Raw genomic sequence first — 24,327 nt, 5'->3', positions numbered from 1 at the left:
GCCATCAGTGCCTGGCGATTTATTAGAGTTAAGGTTTGAAATTGCCCTATCGATTTCTTCTAAGGTGATTCTGGAGGTTAATACTTTATTGTGTTCTTCACCAATTGAAGGAAGATCTAATGAGTCTAAAAAATGTTCAATTGTGTGTCGGTCAGTTTTGTCTACTCGTGTGTAAAGGGATTTATAATAGTTTTCAAAGGCTTTCTGAATGCCCTCACATGTACTGGTCATTTTATTGGTACGGGGCTCTTTGATTTTATGAATTGTTCTATCTGCTTCTTGTTTTCGAAGTCTCCAAGCCAGTAGTTTCGCAGCCTTTGGGCCTGCTTCGTAAAACCTCTGTTTCATGAATCTTAATTTCTTCTCTATTTCTTCACTAAGTATTTTATCAATTTCCTGTCTGATTGGTTTCATTTGAGATAGAATGGAGGGGTCCTTACTTTTACTGTGAGTCTGTTCCAAGTTTCTAAGTTGTTTTTGTAGGTCGAGTAGCTTCATGTTTTTAAGTTTCTTAAGGAGTGAAGTCCTAGCTATAATGGATCCTCTGAGGACTGCCTTAGCCGCATCCCAAAGTATGATTGGGTCGACATCACCCGTATCGTTTTCAGTCATATATAAATCTAGGCGTGTGGACATTTCAGCTATGAACGCTTGGTTGTTTAACATGCCAGCGTTTAACCTCCATATTGTGGTTTTCTGTTTATATTCTAATTCTATCGATAGGTACACCCCCGAGTGGTCTGAGACGTCCCTCTGACCTATTTTACAGTTCTTTACTCTGTGCATGTCTCTATTGTACATAAAGAAATAATCGATTCTAGAGTAGGCATTATGCCTGTTTGAGTAGAAGGTGTAATCTAGTTCTGATTTATGTGTGTCTCGCCACACATCTATTAACCCTAGGTCCTGAAGCATTCTGATGACTCGTCTCTCTACAGGGCTCCTGTTTCTAGTCTGAGTAGTTGTATCTTGTCTAGGATGGAGGAGCAAGTTGAAATCTCCTGCGCAGATAAGGACACCATAAGTCTCCGAGGCTATCAAATCAAACACCTTTTTAAGAAAATCTACATCAGTTACAGGGGGGGGTACATACACATTCAATAGGGTAACCTCCTTATTTTCTAGTTTACCCTTGACAAGAACACATCTGCCATCTTTATCTTTTATTTCTGAGATGAGTTCAAACTTAAGAGAATTTGAAATAAGAATGGCCACTCCCCTCTTTTTGCCATTTTTGTAAGAAGAAAAAAAAGTATTTTTGTAACCCAGTTTTTTTAGTTTTTCATGCTCAGGTCGAGACAGATGTGATTCCTGCCAAAAAGCAATGTCTACCTTCTCTCTTTTCATTTTTGCTATTATTTTGCTCCTCTTAATTGGGTTGTTTAGCTCGTTTACATTCAAAGAAAGTATGTTATAGTACAAACCATGCATTCAGTCCGCTCCAAGAACATTGTGTTGACATCCAACTCCTGACCTCAAGAAAAAAATAAAACACACACACAAGTGTTACACAGAAACTGCAGGAACTACAGTGAACACTAACAGGGTTGACTCCCATCACAAAGGGTAGAATACACCTTTGGTAGTAAGGGGAACAGGCCACTGGGTGGGGCCCCTCAATCAAGAAAGGGAAAAGGAAGGGGGGTGTGTGGCTCGCTCTTCAGCAGTAAGCAAACAAACATTGGCCTTGCTGCTGTAACTTGAGTAGGGGGGGGGGGTGCTTGTCTCCTCACAGCGCAATCACAAGAGAGCCGTTAAACTTACTCGGGTCATGCTTGTGGATGGGTGGTGATACCTCACTTATCTACGTCAGCCGGGGTTTCCCTGCGGAGCTCCTTCAGCCTCTCTCGGATTTGTTGCTGACGCTTTCTACTCTCCCGTCTGCCTGCGGGGTTCCATGGCATGAGATTCTGCAGGGTTTCTTCTGTTATGCTTGAAGTCGCGTTGTGGCGAAGGGGCTCATCAAGGACGAATCCGCGTTTGGTCAAATCCTCCGCTGCTTGCGCTGCGCTGCTGTATGTGGCAATCCCGCTGTTGAAATGGACGCGCATCCGGGTTAATGGGGTTTGGAAGCGAATGCCTTTTTCCTTCAGTTTCTTCTTTATCGGGATGTACTCCTTTCTTTTCTTCTGGACTTCCTCCGCATAGTCGTGGTCAAAGTACACACGTTTGTTTTGAAAGAGAGTATCTTTCTTCTTCCAGGCCGCACTCAAGATTTTCTCCTTGACTGTGAATTTTAGAAAACGCACCACAACAGAGCGCGGTGGTTTTCCCGGTGGGGGCTGTGGGGCAAGCGATCTGTGGGCCCTTTCAATACCCAAATCATCCGTCTGTCCGGGACCTGGTGTGAATCCCAGCTCTGTCTTTATCAAGTTTTCAACCATGTTGATGACAGACGTACCCTCTGCGTTTTCTGGTATCCCAAAAATCCGAATGTTATTACGCCTGGAGCGGCCCTCCAGGTCGGTGACTTTATCTTGCAGCGCCCGCTGGTTATTAAGTAGCTGGACGAGGGTATCTTTGACATCTATATCCCACTTTTCCGCGTCCACCATTCTGTCTTCCATCTCGCCCATGCGTTCGACTGCTCCCTGGATTTGCCCGGTCGCGTCTTGTAGTTTCAGGTTAATGTCGGACCTTAGCTCCTCCATTTGCTTTTTCATGTCTTCACGGAGACTGAAACGGAATTCACCGAGTTCTTTCTTTACCTCTGATTGGAGTTCAGACATCCCCTTTGACATAACTTCACCCATTATTTTACGGATAGAATCGAGAGTGAGGGCAGAAGTCTCTCTTTCTTCTCCAGTCTCCCCCGGGCCGCCATTTTCTCTTTGTACTTCATCGTCCAAGCTATTTCCATTCTCCGCCGTATTACCATTCTTCTGCGATCGAGTACTAGCACCCTTTACTCTTTGGGATTTATCCCCTTTCTTTCCGGTATCTTTGTTCATGTTTTAATGTTCAAAGTTCTTTGAATTACGGGGATTTCACTAGGCCAATGCTGGAGCACTCAAGTTACGCTGCCATCTCGTGCCTTGCGCCACCGGAAGTCATGTCAATTATTTTTTCATCATTGTAAAGCCACAGCACAGTGAAGAGGATATTAATGTGAAGATTAGCCTCTTCCTTTTGCTCTCAGAGTGCATCAGATTCATGCATTTTACTTTAAAATGTACAACATTTCTTTGTCCAGGGGGGGCACAGCCCCCCCTAGAAACCCCCCAGTCAGACTAATATTTTTATCCTGCTGGTGCTACCTGTTTGCAAAGCCTAGAATCGCCTATGTGTGAGTGAGAAACTGAATCTCAGAAACTGAATAATGACATAATAACAGTATAATACTAATGTTAATTTAAGATGAGATAAATATGGCGAAAAAAAACATCCAAACATCCGGACGATGGGTAGGGGGGCCCCTGGGAGCTTCAGTGCCCCGGGGCCCCTGGGGGTGTTAATCTGGCTCTGGTTTTGGTGGTAAATTATCGTACAAATACGATAATTATCCTACATCTGGTGTTTTGGAAGGTTTTCTGCTGTACACATTGACTGTATATTGTTATTATTACAGTAAGTACAGTAGCCCAAGTGTGCATTATAATGCCACCTTTTTCCTCCATATTTCTGCCCTGGGGGCATGTTTTAATTTAGTTTTTTGGGGGTATTTTCATAAGAATCATGAATCCTAACTGTAATTTTTTTTTCATCTGCACCACGCTCTTCAAGTTCCCAGAATTGGACTAACTTTGTCTAAACTGCTCAGTTCATAAAATGCTTGGTGCTTCAATAACAATCTGATGAATATAGCCGCATGCAGAAATGAGAATAGTCCAAGCACACTGCTACTGTAACTTGTAGGACTAAAGGGCCGAACACACCATACGCCAATCCTACGCTGAAGCAACGCAGCGCGGAGGCACTTTCATTTCAGCGTCCTGGTTAACAGGAGGCACTTTCATTTCAGGGTCCTGGTTAACAGGAGGCACTTTCATTTCAGCGTCCTGGTTAACAGGAGGCACTTTCATTTCAGCGTCCTGGTTAACAGGCAACACCGATCACACCAGCCGCAGCACTTTGCCTCGCCACGCGACGCTGCACACGTGCTGCAGCGATAGTCTCAGCTTCTGGTCTATTTTTTAGCAGCCAAGCATGAAGTCAGTGCAAGTTGTGAGCGGAGGCAGGGCAGCGCCGGGCAAAACGGAGCGAGGCGTGGAGCAAAACAGAGTGATTCTGGTGTGAATGGCAAGGCTGTTGCTGGAGGATTCCGTGAAGCGCTGCCTCAGCGCTGCTTCTGAGATGCTTATGGTGTGAACCAAGCGTAAGATGAGAAACCATAGCTTGCAGAGAATATTGGGCCTATGTGACCTAGTTACCTATGTTTGGACACAGTGACATTCATTTTATGGGAATGTAAGACCTTAACACCATAACGGTATCACAAAGCGACACTTGATTTGAGCAACTCATGTACAATGGAAGTGAATGATATTTGTATATTTGTTTTGGTCTGATGACGAAAGGTCTATTTATAATAATTTCTCCAAAGCAGAAGGCGAGAAAGTGTGCAGGAGTTTCTTTATTGTTTTCAATTTGCATCTTCCTCCGACGCACCTGTCACACATTCAGGTGTGCAGCGACTTCATTCACAACAATTATTTACAAAGCAAATCTGATGAAGCAATAATGCGAAACACGTTCGCGTCTCGCTTTTTTGTTATGTTACAGTATCTATTAATACAAATAAGTGTCAATCCTGATATCCTGGTGTGCGCTGGATTATAAATGTTATTATAGGCCACGCTTAAAATGCAACACATTTTTATTTTATTTTTTAAATTGTAAATCTGCTCCCTGCTCTGCTTCTTTATCAACCAATGGGTCCTTCGGCTGAAAAAAGGTTGAAGAGCCCTGCATTTTTTGTTTGCCTTCTATTGGTTTAAAGCACTTTCAGCTGCATGTTTATTAAATCTGCTAGACAAATAAAGGTTATTGTGCCTATTACAAAATGCTTTTAGAAGTGGTTGAGAAAGTTTCACAAGCTTGTTATCTTGAATGACTCACTAATATGGTTTCACAACTTATTGCGAAAACTGATGAATTTCACATCATCTGGCAGGAGGAAGCATTACATATCATCAATCTAATCACATAGTCACAGTGATGGGGACAGCCTGAGACCTCACATACTGTCAACATACTTTTAAACTCTTAAGTTGTTTAATGGGAAACATGTCAGACTGTTCTCTCACTTCTCTGTCATTTGGCTATTCTAGGAAGTGTCCTGCAACAAAGAATACCTAGGGACCTATAATAGTAGTATAATATATACAGTACACACACACACACACACACACACACACACACACAAACACACACACACACACACACACACACACACACACACACACACACACAGACACATTTGAATTCTTTATTTGCTTCCACAAATTATATTAAAATTACAGGGAATCAAATATAACGGGTTAGACATTTCATGGGCCCCTAAGGGTACACATAGCACCTTCTGCTCCACACAGCAATGCTGCCTATGACAGCTGAAACAGAGCAATATTTAGCAAGCTGTTTGGCTTTGCTCTTAGACATGCCAGCAATGTTCAGACCACTAATGGTAAATTTTTGTACATGGCCCAGGCTTCCGAATATGAGCACACAGAGTCTACATCTGTACCCAAAGTTGGTTATAAGTAAATGTATATAACAGTCACCCTTACCTGCTTTCAATCAGTATTAATTCCATGCTCCATTGCTTTCAATACTACTGCAATTATGAATAGGCATGGAAGAGTATAAAGACCATTGTCTCACAGCACACAGCTGGAGCTTTATCCTTAAACCACTACTGTTCTAACATTGTTTGTATCATATTAGAATTTTAATGTCCTATTCAAATTCGATCCAGAGCCAAAGGCACGCCCACTTCCAAACCAAGCGATTCAGCTACATTATATTTAATGTAGAATGCAAAGGATATATAACTGGCTTGTTAAACTCGCATTCCAGGAATATCGTAATTTACTGCGGCTCTTACCGAGGCTAGTTGACACTTCAAGACATGCTGCCTCGGCTGGGAAACTTCAGCCTGCCTGGAGGCAGCCTCCCGGTCCTCTGCCATGAGGCTCGTGCAGTGAGCCAGCCAGCGAGTCCGCACTTCACAGCGCTGTATTTACATGTGTTTGTACATGGACTGTTATTGAAACGTGACTGGTAGGTTTCAGATTTGTCCGGTAAAATACATTATTTTGTGGTGCAGACTGCGGAGCAGTGCGGGCTTCGCAGGCAGCCATCCACACGAATCCGCACCATGCTAAAATTGGGTAACCTGCAGTTTATTCGGTCAGGCAATCAACTATAATTCACTGAGAAACTTTTATCACATCGCAAGGAGGGGTTATGGTAAATTAATTGAGAAAACTTATACATTGTAGCCTACTTGCAATAGGCTATTCACCTTCACCTGCTATAACCCGGAGGGTCGTTGGCATCACAGCCGATCTGTCACAAGATTCAAGATTCAAGATTCAAGATTTATTAAGTGTCCCAAAAGGGCAATTTGGGTTGCAAAAAGCGTAGTACAAAGTACAACAAATAAGACAATAAAACATTATAAAAACAGTCTAGAGCAGCAGTTTAAAGTGCAACACAACAGTTAAAGTGGAAATGACAACAGTAGCAATGATCTAAAGTGCACAGTAGAGACATAGGTCCCTATCGTTGCATCGGCGCTGTTTCTAGGCCGAACGCCTGGCGCAGCTCAAATCAGTGGGCGTGGACCAGCGCACTTGATATCGTCGTGCTGGCGCTAGACGCAGCCTCAACCATTACAACCACGCCTTTTAAGCGTAAAATTATGCACTGTCATGCTCATTGGATAACTGCAATAAACGAATCGCACGCTTGCCTTTTTAGCTCCAATTCCAGTGATCCCGCAAAACCAGACGAAAGCCAAACGCTCTGCCCCCCCCCCCCCCCTCCCTTCATCCAGTCTGTCTGTCTGCATTATAGGCTATTATTCCATATTATTATGCTTCTCAAACCAATCTAACTGCAGTTTCAATACTGCAAGCATGTAAATACGCTACACTATAGCAAGATCAAAGTGAAAATAATGTTCTAAATGCATCAGCTAGAAAAATATAGCCTATTAGATTGGTGAAAGTTTGTCCAGAAAGATATCATTTTCTCTCGCCTGCTGCAGGAAGGATGATGCACATAAATATAGCCTACATTATGTAAAGTCATTGCATAAATGTGTTTTTATTGTAAAACTAAATGTGGAGTAGGGCCAAGTTATTGGAGCGGACATCACAGTATAGCAGATGACAGTAGAAGCTTCCGAAGCGCGTTCCGCTGTCACTTATCTAAATCACGTTAAATCCACACAGAGTATATATAGGCTCAAGAGGACATATATGTTTCACATAGGGTGGTGTTTCATTTCGATGTTTTATTTGGTCCAATATTGAAATGTTCTACAATTGCAGGTTGTCTTACCATTACACATTATTTTAGATCTACCTTTTATATCTATTTCGGCTCATTTGGTTGCTATTTAGTAGCGAAATGGAGGACCCAATTGCATGCTGGGACAGGGACATTCACAGGCAGTAAACTTACAACTGCTATTTCCTATGGGAAGCTGGGTGCTGCTTGTGTCTGTCTGAGCGAGGGAGTCAGAGAGAGAGAGAGAAGGGTGACAGAGAAGCGGCAGAAGAGCACTGGCGCACTGAATAGGCCTGGTTTCAGAGAGAGACAGAGAAGGGTGACAGGGGAGAGGCAGCAGAAGAGCACTGGCGCACTGAATAGGCCTGGTTTTCAAAGGCGCAAAGCGCTAAATTTACGGCAGGTGCGAAGATAGCAGTACGCCGAGATTTAAGGCCGACACGCCCACTTTGGCCCATTCTGGGACTGCGCCACGCCCATTCGGCCTAAAGCGCATTTGGCAGCGTAAAGCCATATTGATATCGTCCCAAAACAGGCGCAAGGCACGTTTTTTTGCGTTTAAGGCCCGTTTTAGCGCCGAAGGCCTGTGGGAGAATAGGGCCCATAAAGTGCATAGTAGCAAAGTGCAGTGTGGCGAGTGACTGCCTTCACTCTTGGCACATTTATATTGCAAGAAAGAGCTACAATGTATCATTGTATCAATCACAAAGGAAAACCATGGTCCAGACCAAAGGGCAGAGAAAGTATATAATACAGATATACTGTACTGTACCCCTAAGAATAAATAAAGATAAAAGGATAAAATAAATAAAATAACAGCAACAGCAGATGGGGAGACATGACATTTGTACCCCAGCAGCGTTCATCGCTCTGATAGAGACAGGCACAAAGGAATTTTTGTATCTGTTCTTTTTAACTATGGGGGCACGAAGGCGGAGCCCGGAAGGCAGCTCATATTCAAACCTCAGAGGGTGGGCATCATCTGATCTCTCCATCTCTCTCTGTCCTCGAAACGAGTCGGCAGCTCAGTGTTTCACCAAATTTTAATTGAGTCCACTCTAAATCCTCCCATCTTTTCTTTTGTCTCCGCCGTTTCTGCGCTGCAAACACGTTTCTATTGTCCCACCCCAGTCAACAAAATAACCCGAATTGCATCAAATCACAGATGTTTTGAACAGGTATGATGTGATGGTGTCATTATGAGATAGGGATAATATATACAGTCAATAGATTCAAATTATGCATGGGGATATGCCTCACGCAAACTGTATTACAGGGACTGCAAGATGGGAATCTGATTGGTTTGATTGATGTAACGCCCAGGCATTGCCAGGCCACACCTGTGAATAATTCTGGTGGTTAACACCACCCAAATCCCGCCGCCGCCTTCTTGCCTGACTGAGGGCAAGGTTAGATAGAGGGTTTTACTTTGGTATTACTATCAAATACATATTTTACAAGAAGAATGTGCCCAATATGAGCAGCAGATGAGGCAGCAAGCTGTTGAACATTTCATTCTGCAGAGCGAAGGAGAAGGCGAGCCCTGTTGAAAGACAACGGTGTGTTGTTGTTACCCAGATGACGATGCACAGATTTGCACAGTACTGTATGTGTGCCAGTGGCCAACCCCTAAACTCCCCCCCACTTGGGGGTCGGGGGCAGTAGACATTTCCCCCATGTTAAAACGCCCGACTTTGTATTGGATTCAACATCTTTCCAGTGGTGCCGGGTCTATGTGCCGACAGCCTGCAATGCCGATAGCCCACAAGCAGAACCAGCTGAGCGAGGCGGCGTGCGGCATGTCGGTGGACCAGTTGGAGCTCCTGTGTGGTGGGCTGCAGCCCTAACCCTAACCCCTAACCCTAACCATTACCCCTAACCCTTCCCGGGCTGTCGGCACTGCGGGCGGGCGGCATAGTGAGCGGACCCCCTTTTCCAGTCGCGGGCAAAACACGGTTTTGGTCTATATAGCTGATTTAACATTTTAACAACTGTAGGGGGGGTCATTTTTTATATAACTCGCCCGTGAAAAATCAAGATGGCGATGGCCAATGAATCAACTTCAAAGACCAAAATCAATGGGATAGCTCTGTCCATATTTTTAGGTCAGTGACGTGTGCGCGTCGTCATCTGTGTAACAACAACAACACATCGTTGTCTCTCATTACACGCATGTGTGCGCATTTGTTTTGCTTCCTTCTACCGCCTTCTACTCTGCACTGCTGTTTTCTATATTTTTGCTCTTGTGTTTAGTCCGGTTTGCTTTCACACCACAAACTAAACGTGCCAGGCTTCATTTGGAAGCAAACCGAGGCCCATGTTTTCAAGCGGACCACAGTTCACTTGTTTGTTCCACCCTAGAGGTCGTTTGAGCTTTCACACCACCCCAAACCAAGTGGACTACCGGTATCCGAGCAAACAAACGCATTCACCATTTTCAAATCTATGTTCTCCTTGGCCAATAACTGGTCACCCTTTGTCTGCATTATGGACCTCATGCTACTTTGGTATTTAATTTAATTGAATTGAATTTAACTTTAATCTTTTAATTTATTTATTTTATTTATTTTTTTATTTTTTGTATCCCTTGTGGACTCACTGGGCTCTTGCTCAATGATCAATGTTGTTTGTTTCCACATAGCCCTACATTATGAAATCCAATGACTGTGTGTATGTCTATAAAAAATACTATCCTTTGAGGAAATCAACCAAAAGGAGAAGTATATAGCCACGTATAAACCAAGCCAGCCTCACCCATATAAAGGTGGCTCTCAACTGTCAGATGTCAAACTTCACATCACCTGGCGATCTCACACTCTTCAATTTGCTGTCTTTGAAAACAGCCTTTTAACGTCGACTCTCAATCTGTGGAAAGGTAAGAAGAAAATATTCCAACATCATTTCTCTAATATGAGGATGACCTTGTGCTTGGGAGACATCCAAGTAAGGACATTCAATTTTTTTTTTTTTGATTTGTAGTCCGGATTATAGGTTAGAAATTTTAATGAAATTAAAAAACAAAACAATCTTCACAAATGTTCCTGAACCAAAATTTGTTGAATATATTTAATGGTTTTGTTGTCATATTGTTACATTACATTACGTCATATGACAGACGCTTTTATCCAAAGCGACGTATCACATTTTGTCAACTATGCAACACAATCTCTTTTTTAAGGAATAGAGTAGCACTTGTAGAAAGTAGTTGGAGATTTATTATTATTATTATTATTATTATTATTATTATTATTATTATTATTATTATTATTATTATTATTATTATTATTATTATTATTATTTTTTTTTAGATAGAGATGTTAGTTCAAGATGGGCCCAGGTAGAGCCTGATATTGTTCTAGTTCAGTGAGTTTTTCTGAGACTGGAACTGAGTTGAAATGTGTCTGATTTAGTTTGGTTCTTGTTTTTAGGATGAAGTGTGCCGTGGCCTTCGCTGTGCTGATGCTGGTTGTCCTGGTTGATCCTGGGGAAGGTGAGTAAGGTTCAGTTTTGGAACATGTATGACTTTATAAAATGTATAAAGGAAAATGTAATGCTATAGAAAGATACAGTTATGAAGTGGATCACATATAAAGTAAGGGGTGCATTCTATATCGTGCAACAACCTGACTTTTGCTTACTTGAATTTATTCATCTACCAGTCTAAATATTTTAACCAATGTTTAATTTCAACACGTTCTCACTCCGAGCACGTAGCATATTGACGCTTTGTCCCGTCCCTTGTGCATCACTTGTTACTAACATGGTACCCTTGAGTGACCCATGAAACGACTTTGGCTTTCCGACTAAACTCAATGCAAACCCATGGAAGTCATCTTTGACGCTTATGGCAACTGCTCCCCCATTAGCCTAACTGCTCCCCCATTAGGGTCTGGGGGGAGGTTAGGTTTAGGCGTGGGGGTGGGAGAGGTTAGGTTTAGGGTTAGGGTCTGGGGGAGGTTAGGTTTAGGCATGGGGGGTGGGAGAGGTTAGGGTTAGGGTCTGGGGGAGGTTAGCTTTAGGCATGGGGGGTGGGAGAGGTTAGGTTTAGGGTTAGGGTCTGGGAGAGGTTAGCTCCTCCAGACCCTAATGGGGGAGCAGTTGACTAATGGGGGAGCAGTTAGGCTAATGAGGGAGCAGTTGCCAAAGATGACTTCCATGGGTTTACATTGAGTTTAGTCGGAAAGCCCAAGTCGTTTCATGGGTCGCTAAAGGTTACCATGTTAGTAACAAGCGACGCACAAGGAACGGGACAAAGCGTCAATATGCTACGCGCTCGGAGTGAGAACGGGTTGTTAATTTAGTCCTGGCAGCAGTCTGATTTTGTTATTAAGTGCTGTATTGCATGTCAAACACACCCTTTAACAAAACATGCAAAATACAAATAGAGCTTCATTAATATATCGATAATTTCAAGCATAATAATTAAAATTATAAAATGGAGGTATCAGAACAAAGTATGACACTGATTTGCTGTGATGTCATGTGTTCATAAACATTTTTATATTTGTTAAATTTAGGTTGCTTCCTTCCTTGCCTGGCGAATTGCTTCCCTTGCCTACGTCCTTGCCATCACCATCACCATCCTTGCCATCACCATCCTTGTTGCCATCACCATAACCCATGTTGCCATCACCATTACAAGTGAAGGTAAAGACTTCTAACTCTGTGAAAAATATTCAACATGCAAAGAACCTACATATTATAAATGTTATCATGTAAACACTTCCAACTACTTACTGTGAAAAAGATTCAAGATGCAAAAAAAACTAAATCGTATTCCCTTCTTCCTCCACCAGGTTGTTGCTCTGCAATGCGAGTAACAAATTGACTAACTAACATACTAGTCCTCTCATGTCTCCATGACTCACTGGAGTGATGTTGAATAAATCTGCATTATGAGAAGTCAACCCAACTCTCATTTGTGTCATTATTAAAGTGAATCAATTGCTGTCATTTGATCTCAAAATGATGATGAACATTGATATTCATTTTGTCTCATGAAAATGCTCTGTTAGAGGGCTAAATGTAAAAATGAAAAGGTGTACCATTCTTGATACTCTGCAAGTTTTTCTCTGTTCTTAAATGTGTGTTCAATTAAAAACAGGTTTAGGCCAGCTGCCAGGCAAAAAGGCTTGATATACTGGTCCCTATTCTCCCACAGGCCTTCGGCGCTAAAACGGGCCTTAAACGCAAAAAAACGTGCCTTGCGCCTGTTTCGGGAAAATAGCAATAGGCTTTAGGCTGCCAAATGCGCTTTAGGCCGAATGGGCGTGGCGGAGTCCCTGAATGCGCCGAAGTGGGCGTGGCGGCGCTAAATACCGGCGTACTACTATCTTCCAGCCATCTTCCGACCTGGCCGACTTTTAGCGCTTTGCGCTTTTGAAAAGCTGGCCTAAAGCAGGATTCTGTGCACCGGGGACAGGAAAGTGAATGGAGAATACAATATATAGAAAAAAATACTTTAGAATACAATAGAATATAAGATTGCAACCCTTCTCAGGCTTTTTGGGTGAAGCTGTAATGCAGTTTCATAAATTTAGTTTAGGCTATCATAATAATCCCCATTTATGTGTAATATAGCTCTACGTTTTATTACCCCCCCCCCCCGAAATTAGCTAGGCTACTAATATTACTAATATTCCTAATTAATATGTATTATTATTTCATTCAGATAATTGACATTATAGGCATGTATATCGTTTAATGTGAGAGAAAGGGAGAGAGAAAGAAAGAGAGAGAGAAACTGGATCAACTGTTGTGTAGCGCTTCTTCAAACCCCACTCTTCATTACAGCTATTCATTACAGAATTGTCTGTTGTATTTATTTTTTCTGTGTGCAAAGCATAGAAAGTTATAATTATTTCCAAATGTTTCCCCCGTCTGTGGCAGCGGAGCTGTCCGAGGTGCTGAACAAGCGCAGCGCATAGACGGCCACCTGGGGCGGCTCACTCAGGCGGTCCAGGACTGGGCGCGGGGCGTCGGCGGGGTAATTCTCCTCCCCAAACAGTGCGCGATGGTACATTTGAACCTGAATGGATAGATGAATAAACAACTTAAGTAAAGAGTTGTTTTGTAGCTATTCAAAATGAATGGTGGACAGATATATCACCTGATTCGCCAGCACCATCTTCTCCTCAGCTGTGAATTTAGTGGATCGGTTTTGGTCTGCCATATTGATCACACTGCGCCAGCTGCTGCCAATCTGGCTTTTAAAGCCCCTCTGATTGATTACTGAAGATTTTATTGAGAATGAACATATTTGTCAGAGCCTGTGGGCAGGGGGTGGGGGGGACGCATATATAGGCCAAATAAAATACTATTACTCAATAATAAAATCCTGTAAATTAAATAGAATTAAGTTATCAGATCCAGTAAAAGTGATAGGTGTCATTCAGAGGATGTTGCATCGTGCAGTGGGGGAGGAGAGATAAAACGATATCATTCTGGCCATCTAATCTCATGACATCCAGCCATAGGCAATATTTTTTTCTATCAGATGCATTTAGAAATTATTTTCACTTTGGTCTTGCTATAGTGTAGCGTATTTACATGCTTGCAGTATTTTAACTGCAGTTATTGGTTTGAGAAGCATAATAATATGGAATAATAGCCTATATATGGAGATAGACAGACCGGATGAAGGGAGGGGGGGGCGGCGGAGCCCTTGGCTTTGTCTGGTTTTACCGGATTTGTCCAGGAATTGGAGCTTAAAAGGCAAGCGTGTGTCTCTTCCCTGCAATTCTCCAATGAGCGGACAATGCATAATTTTACGCTTAAAAGGCGTGGTTATAATGGTTGAGGCTGAGTTTAGCGCCGATACCAAGATATCAAGTGCGCCTTTCCACGCCCACTGCTTTGCGCTGCGGCTGGCGTTCGGCCTAGAAACTGCGCCGCTGCAACGATAGAGCCCACTGTATCTATTCGTGTGAATTGGTGAAAATTACAGTTTTTTTCCATATCGCAATATATATCACAGGAAAAAGACATTGCAATGACATTTCCCACCCCCAAAACCGTGCAGCCTTACATAGAAGCCATTCTCATTCAGATATTTTGAGGTGAGAGGTCAAGGAAGGGGCCCCTTTGAAAATGGCCATGCCAGATTTCCCCTCACCAAAATGTTTCCTAACTTTGGAATAGGGGTGGGCGATATGGCAAAAATATCATATCACCATTTTTTCAGGCAGGATCACGGAAAAGTTATAGAAAAAGTTTGGGAAAAGTCATGGACATTTGTTTCATAGATATTTTCATGTCGTTCATTTTTTACGCTGAGTTTACAATAATTCATGTTTGGGGTTCCCAAACTTTTTCATCTTGGGACCCAAAAGATACATTGTGTCTCCCTGGGACCCAAACTCACAAAAAAACATACTGTAATGAGTTGCCATGACGATCAGTTGGCGACCCACCCTCACGGGTCCGCGACTCAAATTGGGTCCCGACCCATAGTTTGGGAATTTTCAATATTTTATTAAAAAAAATTCAGAACAATGTAAAGAAAGACAAACACGCTCAGACACAGTAAAATAAAAATCAAACATACATATCATCAATATTACATATTACAGCATAATTACCAGCTGCATAAGGTGCTTATGTGCTTGTGAGAGATATTATGCGAGTCATCCGTCTCCCCTAACCTCATCGAGGTATGTTAGAACTGGGTCCCAAATGGTTGAAAACTTTTTAAGTGAATTGGTCCTCATGAACCTAAGTCAACTCCATCTGTATAACAGAGGTCATGTCCATCAACCACAGTTGGAAAGAGGGTGAAGAAGACGACTTCCATTCCTTCAGAATGAGTTTTTTGGCAACAGTTGTTCCCTGTGTCAAGAGACTGTTGCACATAGGAAAGTTCAAAGAGGACTCTGAGCAGCCGAAGATGGCATTACAACTCCAAATGTGACATGGAATGATTTCAGCATTAACACAATGTAAATCCACTTAAAAAAAATCAGAAGCCAATGAACAATCTGGATCTGGTGTTAATGGTCTATTATGAAAAATTATATTATGCTATGTCTGGAAATGAAAAACCTCACTCTACGAACCTCCACAACTTTGCAACATATGAATCAAGTGTGTTACTCTTATGTCTAGGTCACACTATTCTTCAAATTCATAAAATACTTGAGTGAAAGGAGGAAGTGATCAAAGGAGGAAGCACTGTGTGCACTGCCTTGGGGCTCCTGGTCCAGATTAGATCAAAGTTTGTTTTCACATACAGCCATACATTACAAAATCCAATGAGAATGTCTGTGCAGCAAAATACTAGACAGACGGTGAGGAAAAAACCTCCAAAGTAGCCCCCCATAAACCAAGCCAGCCTCGCCCATAAAGATGGGTGGACTCAGCTCTCAACTGTCAGAAGTCAAGCTTCATATCAGAGATCTCACACTCTTCAGTTTGCTGTCTTTCACAACAGCCTTTTAACTCAACTCTCAATCTGTGAAAAGGTAAGAAGAAAAAGATTCCATTCATTTCTCTAATATGATGAAGACACTTGGGATCCATATATATAAATATATACAAAATATAATAATATAAAAAATATAAATATATTTATATTATAATATTATATATATATATATATATATATACTGTATATATATATATCAGAGATGGGGACTTGGACTTGGACTTGAGACTTTCACTGACTTGAGTCGCACTTAAAGGACGGCTTTCCCGTGGGGAATATGAATATATATTAAATCTCACGCCCCTAAGGTTTTCGAATCCATTTAAATTTTTTAAATTGGTTGTTCACAGCCAGAGCTATCAACCATCTCTCACATATTTTTTGGCCCAGCCGACGCGTTTTACGTCAGCTGGGCCAAGTCCGCCTTGCGGAAGTCGAGCACCTATGAACTACAAGTGTTGTGGGCCTGTGCCGCTATGGTCCCGTCTCTAGAGGTCCTCCACGCCCCTTCAGAGGTCCTGAAGAAAAAGAAAAGGCAGCCATCTTTTTTCACCGCCTAGCCTAGGTAGCTAGCTAATGTTAGCTTCCCATAGCTCCTTGCAAAGAACCATATCTCGGGAACGGAAGCACCTCCAGACACGGGACTGGCGGCATTGGAAAGCTCGTCAAATTTGACATCTAGTAGAAGGTGCGTTGAAGTTACGAAATCAACGCTGAGCAATGTACCCTTTTTTACACATTTTTACATGAAATAGTTACAACATCAGATGCGCGTAACTCCTAGGAAAATGCCTTAAAATGCATGATTTTTTTTTTATGAAGACATCTCCCGACATATATACTACCGTTTAAATTTGGTGCAATTTGGAGGCATTTTTTTTTTTTAAGCCTTCTTCTTCTTCTTTGAGTTTTACGGCGGTTGGCAAGCATATATGTGCATTACCGCCACCTACTGGAGTTTGATATCAGCCAAATGCCTGAGGGGTGGGCGTGGACTCGAAGGCCACGCGAGCCCAGTGCATTGTGGGAAGTGTAGGATTTCGGGTCCCCGCACCCGCCCCTCCCCTCCACCACCCCCCCCCCCACACACAGAGTGGATTTTGGTTGATAGCTCTGGCTGTGAACAACCAATTTCAAAAATTTCAACGGATTCGAAAACCTTAGCGGCGTGAGATTTAATATATATTCATATTCCCCACGGGAAAGCCGTCCTTAAGTCACCCACACAGTGACTTGAGACTTGTCCTCAAAGACTTGAGACTTGACTTGGATTTGACATTCAGGACTTGTGATCAATCTTTATTTTTGTGTGTATTAACATTAAGGAAATGTCTACTAATAATAAAGTCATCTAATCAATCGTGATACTGTATTTTAATAGATAAAGGAATGAGGATAATACAGCATGCTTTGAATTCCTTAGTTTTAGCTTCAATGCAGCAGTGTTCTAAGCAGACTGGATGACATCCAGCAGATAGGACGCTCATGGGTTTCCACTTTCAAAATATGTGCAATGTGTCCGCCAAAGTCCTATCTATTTAATGGATCATATAATGAGGATATGGACCGCGGCGTGACAGAAAATGTGTTATTTGCAGAGCGCATGCAGCTTGCCCCGTTTGCGCCCGTTATAGCCTGTTTGAGGAGCCTACTCTGAGCTAAATATCTTCTATGGGAATCCGAATGAAACCAAAGTTATTTGGGTGAGTAAAACATCATATTTTAAGCTGGAAATAAGGTCTGGGGTGTAAAAACGGAATTGTCCTTTAAGGCCAGACGGTCTGGTAGAACAACATGACATGTGAGTTCACGTGACTTGCTGGTTTACGAGGCAAACTCAAACTCTCTTGCGACAACTCAGTTGGGAGATGAGGACACACACACACACACACACACACACACACACACACACACACACACACACAAACACAAACACAAACACAAACACAAACACAAACACAAACACACACAAACATACACACACACACACAACACTACCACATTCCATCCATATACTACCTCACTTGTCAGGGGCCTATTTCAATATAAGATTGTCAGCGACCTCTGGCAGTCGTGGTCAAAGTATCTTTGCACGCAATTAGGGATGTAACGATAACCGGTTTTAATGATAACTGTGATAAAATTCCTTACGATAACCGTACCATTTCAAATTTTCATTATCATTAAAACCCTGTTACCATGGTTACAGTGTTTTTGAAAAACATGGTAAACACTGTCCATCATCAACCAAAGTTGGCAACCGTCTCCCAGATGCAGACGTGCAGCCTTGGAGAAATTATTTCAGTGAGTGTCCTTTTTGGGTCTGAGTTTTCAATATAAAACTTGGTGAAATGATTTCTGTGAGTGTATTAGTACTTTTTGAACATTTTCAGCACATTTTAACAATCTGTTAGCACGATTAAAAGGAAAAACTACTGGGCCGATTTTCGAGAAACTTGGTGGCAGGGTGTAGGAGGGGCCAAGGAAGAACCATTTAAATTTTGCCGCCGATCTGGGGCGGGGCAGGGGAGGGGCGGTGTTCTAGACATCATTGCGGGGTTGAGAAGACCGGACCTTTGTCTTCTTAGTCCACTGGCAGCAATCGGCTCTTCTCTCTCAGGGGTTTGCGAGTTCTCTATGTTTGGGTTTGAGCCTGGTTCAGATCTTGAAGCTTGCGTTGATACAGGCACACTCGCTAGAGTGTGTTGGGAGGTCCCTTCCTCCCATAACCCGCCGGCCAACTGGGTGTTCAGCGCCTCCAACTCGAACTGTTGAACTGGTCCTACTTAGCCATGCTAGCCTAATGCTAGCCTGGATATGACATCTCTGGTGATGTCATAACTCATCTCATTCCCAGCTAGTGATGTCACTTTTTAAGACACTTGTACGATCGAACCACTGACATATATGAATGGAGAGAGTGTCCCTATCTCTTCCCTGTATGTTTTATTGAAGCCAAAATCCGGCCAGATCAGTGAATCAGAGTCTGCGCAGTAGCTCCCTTGATTTAGAACCTCTGAGAGCTCCACGCCCCTCTGAACTTTCTTATGTAGAGCTGCTGTTTCTAGAATGCGCACAGTGCGTTGTGTATTTATATACAGTTTAGCTCTGTAAATATGACACTTTAAGTTGTAATATTTTTTGTCTCGCCAAAAGTAACCAGGAAGATTCCCACTATGAGATCAGTTTATCAAAATGACGCCTGTACGAAAATCTGATTTTGGTTGTCGGAGATTTCAGACCTCCGGGCTGCTGCCGAGTGCTCTCAGCGCTCTCAGCCCGGGCCGGAAGTGGAGGCAGGCCTCACTCACCTTCAGCCTCACTGGGGGGATTGCTGTGTTGACTAAGCTAGCCTAATGTTTTCGTGGCATTTTGATTAACTTTATGATTTAATTCCTTTTGGAGCAAATGTTGGTTTTACAAATCTAACCTTGACGCTTTACGCAACGTTGTTTGCTGGTATAGTGTTGTGGGTAGTGCCGCCTGTAACGTTCTCCGTTGTCGGAGATTGAGTTGTATCAGCCAGACAAGTCAGACCTCCGGGCTGCTCTCAGCCCGTGCTCTGAGAGCAGCCCGCAAGAGGAGCCTCTCAGCCCGGAAGAGGAGCCAGGGCTGCTTGGCTCTCAGCCTCTCACTGGGGGAAATTCAGCTCTGTGTTGATTAGCCTAATGTTTCCGTGGCATTTTGATTAACTTTATGATTACATTTCTTTTGGCGCAAATGTTGGTTTAACAAATCTAACCGTGAGGCTACGTTGTTGTACCCCCCCGGTAGCCTACAGTGTGTGTAGGGCAGCCCAACCTAACGTTAGCCCAGTGCGTGAGCCAGGCTGCCTGGTCTATTGCCTGGTATATCGTTACTAAGAGAGGAGCTTGTGAAGAATGAACATCCCCACAGTCAAAGCATTTACCCCAGATATGCATATAAAAATGTTTGTTGCTTTAATAGCCTACAAAAAATAAAACGTCTGTTTGTATGTGATGCTAACCCGTTAGCGATGAGCTAACGGTGCTTGTGTACTACTAGGCCTCATCTTATACCCGGGACGGGAGTTAACGTTAAAACACATTTCCTGTCAGTTGGACAACCTCAGTTCTGAAAATATGTGTATTATTGTGTTGTTCCAGCTATCGTTATCGGTTGTTAAGTTATAGTAATATTAAGCCGATAAATAATGAAAAACAGCTGACTAGCGAAAGCGGCTAACGCCATTGCTAGCCTGCATGTTAAAACCATTGTGTACCTATAACGTAGCTGGAGTAACTCCTAAAACACATATTTTCTGAACTTACTTCAGTCCCCAACCAACGTTAATTCCTCGTGCACCTTTCTCAAAACAATGTTATTTTTATTGCACTCCATTGATATGCCTGGTAGCCAGCACAGCCAACCCATGAGCCACCCCGACCTCCAGGCCTGCACTACCCAGGCTAAGAGCCCATCTCCCGGCCCCACACACCCAGCAGAGCCACCCCGACCTCCAGGCAGCGTAGATAACGATGAAGCCGCGTGTCTTGTCTATGACGATAGATCTCTAATGTGAAGAGCCTGTCCAGCCAATGACGGCTTGAGACTGGCTGCCACAGCTGTCAATCATCCATTTTTATCCCTTTTATCAAATAACTACTTAAAAACAAACTGATCAGAAAAATGACCACTTGCACAGGCATTAGCATGATAATGACTATCTAAAATGATACAAACCACCTTTGGAAAAAAATTATCTGACGTATACTGTGATTATTTCGGTTGTGATTTTCCCATCCACTAACATGGGGAGGCGGGCCTTGTGACCTAATACTGGATTCAACCGCCAGAGCGGCGATCTAACATGCAGCGGCTTCACTGAACGGGACCAATGCCCAGTCCATCTTATAATATGTCCATGGATCGAACACTTGTTCCATGATGTCACCGATGGCATTGTGATGTCATCTTGCAGTGATGATGTCATCAGAGAAGTGTCATCCAGAAGCGGCCAGGGGCCTAGCCGGACCCAGAAGGCCCAGAATCTGCACCGGGAGCCGGCCGGCCTGGTGTTGGTGCAAAGCCTCTAAAACAGGCGGGGCTAGGAAAAAGGGGCCATAACTAGGGATAAGAAGGTCGTAGAGAGTTGGTTTTCGAGGGGTGGGTATAGGGGTAGTGGCTAGGTGTATGTGGGTGGTCGGAGGGGGCGAGGCTAGTGAAAAGGGGCAGTAGCTAGGGATAGGAAGGTCGTAGAGAGTCAGGGTTCAAGAGGTGGGTAGGGAGAGTGGCAAGGTGTATCTGGGGTGGTGGGAGGGGCATGTTCATGAAAGGGCCGGGGCTAGGGAAAAAGGTGCAGTAGCTAGGGCTAGGAAGGTCATAGAGAGTCGTAGTTGGAGGGGTGGGTAGGGGGAGTTGCTTGGTGTTTCTGGGTGGTGTGAGGGGGTGTGGTCAGGGAAGGGGGAGGGGCTAAGGAAAAGTGGACGTGGCTAGGGATAAGAAGGGCGGAGAGCGCCGGGGATTGAGGGGTGGGTAGCGGGAGTTGCTGGGGGATGGGTGGGTCAGCGTTCTGATCCAACTCACAAAATGTGCATATCATAGCAGACTGGACGATTGGCCTTGGCGGAGGTCTCTTCTAGTTAATATATCAATTATCTCAAACATACAATTGAACTTACGACATGGAGGAATCAGAACAATGTTTTATTACTGAGTGGCTGTGATGTTATGTGTTCATAAACATTTGTATCTTTGTTAAATTTAGGTTGCTGTCCTTGCAGACCCTGCAGACCCCGTCCTCGCATACATCCTTGCATTCCCACTTGCATACCTTGTCCTTGCATACCTGGTAATGGAAGGTAAAGGCATCTAACTAGTAAACACTGTATAACTGTAACATTATCTGCTGCTAAACTGCAAAAAATATTCAAACTTAAAAAACTAGAACGACCGCAACGCGGACTTATGCCTCCGCCATTAGTTCATTCTACAGTCCAAATCGCCATTTGAGGCAAATTGGAAGAAATTCCGTCAAGGCGCTCCTGAGATGTTGCATTACAGAGCTTGAAAATTTGGTGTGTGAGGTCACAGTGACCTTGAACTTTGACCACCAAAATGTCCTTGAGTCCAAGTGGACGTTTGAGGCAAATTCGAAGAAATTCCATCAAGACGTTCCTGAGATATCGCGTTAACAAGCTTGAAAATGGCATTCGAGAGGTCACAGTGACCTTGACCTTTGATAACCAAAATGGAATCAGTTCATCCTTGCGTCCAAGTCGATGTTTGAGCCAAATCAGAAGAAATTCTATCAAGCCGTTCTTGAGATATTGCGCTAACGAACTTGGGAATGGCGTTCATGAGGGTCATAGTGACCTTGAAGTTTGACCACCAAAATGTAATCAGTTCATCCTTGAGTCCAAGTCGATGTCTGAGACAAATTTCATGAAATTCCGTCAAGGCATTCCTCAGATATCGCGTTAACAAACCTCGTACGGACTGACAGACGGACGGACAACCCGGATCCATAATGCTTCCGGCCTGGCTATCGCTGGCGGAGGCATAATAAATAAATATTACTGTATAAATGTTGTGCCAAACAAAATCTGAATCTGATTCCGTTCTTCCTCCACCAGGAAGGCTCTGGTTCCTGCTATAGCAATCAGCGCCGTGGGAAGTGGGGGTGCTGCAGCACCCTCTGCTGTTTTGTATTGGCATTGTAATGTCAATAATTCTTTTTAATTATATACGCTATATATGATTCAAATGTGTTTTATACTGGATATTTATGGTTTAGTTGAAGACTATGAGCAAAGCAAAGAGGATGGAGATGTTATATTTGTTGTTTGGTTCATAATAACAAGATAATAAAATATAATAATAAGTTCAGTGTTTCTGCCTGTGTTGCTGTCTTTTGTAGTGTAAAACGACCTAAAGGGAGAGAAGGTGGTGACATGAAAGTGAGTGAGAAAAGGAGAAAATACTGAATAATTACATCACAACAGTATAATCCTAATGTTAATTTAAAATTTGATATTCCTCTAAATATGGCAAAAAAATATGCAAACGTCCAAAACACTTTGATTTCTTTTGGCGGCGCACCCCCTACTTAAAAAGACTTCCAGCGGCCCTGATAGAAATCCATTTCAACAACCAGAACCAGCAAGAAGGCAGCAGGTATGGTTCTTTACAAATTCAACAAATATCATTATTATTAGTTGTCATTAGTTTCCGAGGGCACTACTGCCGCAAAAGTACCGTCGCAGTTTCTGTGGTAATTGGTTGGATTCTTTCCTGTTTGCACCAGTAAGTCCAACAAGACATCAAATGAAAGCTGCGAATCCACAGACTCCAATGCTATTAGTCTGGTCACTCTAAACTTACTGACCTATCAGCCAAAGAAACACACACTTACTGCCACAACGGCAATAGTGCCCCTGGATACCAGCAACATTTGTACTATAGTCTTCAAAGAAACATAATTAATATTGTCATAGCGCATAACAGCTGGGTCTCTACTTCCTCCTCCACCCGCATAACAGCTGGTCTCTACTTCCTCCTCCAACCGCATAACAGCTGGTCTGTACTTCGTCCTCCACCCGCATAACAGCTGGTCTCTACTTCCTCCTCCACCCGCATAACAGCTGGTCTGTACTTCCTCCTCCACCCGCATAACAGCTGGTCTCTACTTCCTCCTCCACCCGCATAACAGCTGGTCTGTACTTCCTCCTCCACCCGCATAGCAGCTGGTCTCTACTTCCTCCTCCACCCGCATAACAGCTGGTCTCTACTTCCTCCTCCACCTGCATAACAGCTGGTCTGTACTTCCTCCTCCACCCGCATAACAGCTGGTCTGTACTTCCTCCTCCACCCGCATAACAGCTGGTCTCTACTTCCTCCTCCACCCGCATAACAGCTGGTCTCTACTTCCTCCTCCACCCGCATAACAGCTGGTCTACTTCCTCCTCCACCCGCATAACAGCTAGTCTGTACTTCCTCCTCCACCCGCATAACAGCTGGTCTGTACTTCCTCCTCCACCCGCATAACAGCTGGTCTCTACTTCCTCCTCCACCCGCATAACAGCTGGTCTCTACTTCCTCCTCCACCCGGTACGGCAGCAATGAATCCCAAAGCTACAAGCAGATCCAGCAAGGAGGCAACCATTACAGTTGTTCCTAATCTCAGGTTTTACTACAGTGAATAGTAGTCTACAATGTGCTGTACTGTATGGAGCCCAACTCTACAACCACAAAAAGCAAGGAGGCAGCCAGTATGGTATATATATATACGCATACATACATACATACATGTATGTATGTATGTATGTATGTATGTATGTACTGTATATAATACATGTATATATATATATATATATATATATATATATATATATATATATATATATATATATATATATATATATATATATATATATACATGTATTATATACAGTACATACATACATACATACATACATGTATGTATG

At 43.1% G+C, this 24,327-nt stretch overlaps 1 protein-coding gene and 1 long non-coding RNA gene across 2 annotated transcripts in view; one reads left to right on the top strand and one right to left on the bottom strand.

Annotated features, from left to right (window-relative positions):
• Positions 1–24,327, bottom strand: part of LOC310782428 (exostosin-1) — a gene marked incomplete at both ends in the record, with an annotated part of 539,881 nt that overhangs the window by 331,760 nt on the left and 183,794 nt on the right. The window lies entirely within an intron of this gene.
• On the top strand, positions 10,210–12,496 carry LOC310781932. The gene is made up of 4 exons (XR_014552994.1): positions 10,210–10,333; positions 10,887–10,948; positions 11,976–12,105; positions 12,255–12,496. It is a non-coding gene; the product is annotated as an uncharacterized lncRNA (long non-coding RNA).

The sequence above is a fragment of the Poromitra crassiceps genome (assembly GCF_964638095.1).
Source record: "Poromitra crassiceps genome assembly, chromosome: 9".
Taxonomy (NCBI): Eukaryota; Metazoa; Chordata; class Actinopteri; order Beryciformes; family Melamphaidae; genus Poromitra; species Poromitra crassiceps.
The sequence above is the reverse complement of the archived record's forward strand: the minus strand, read 5'-3'. Positions and strand labels throughout refer to the sequence as shown.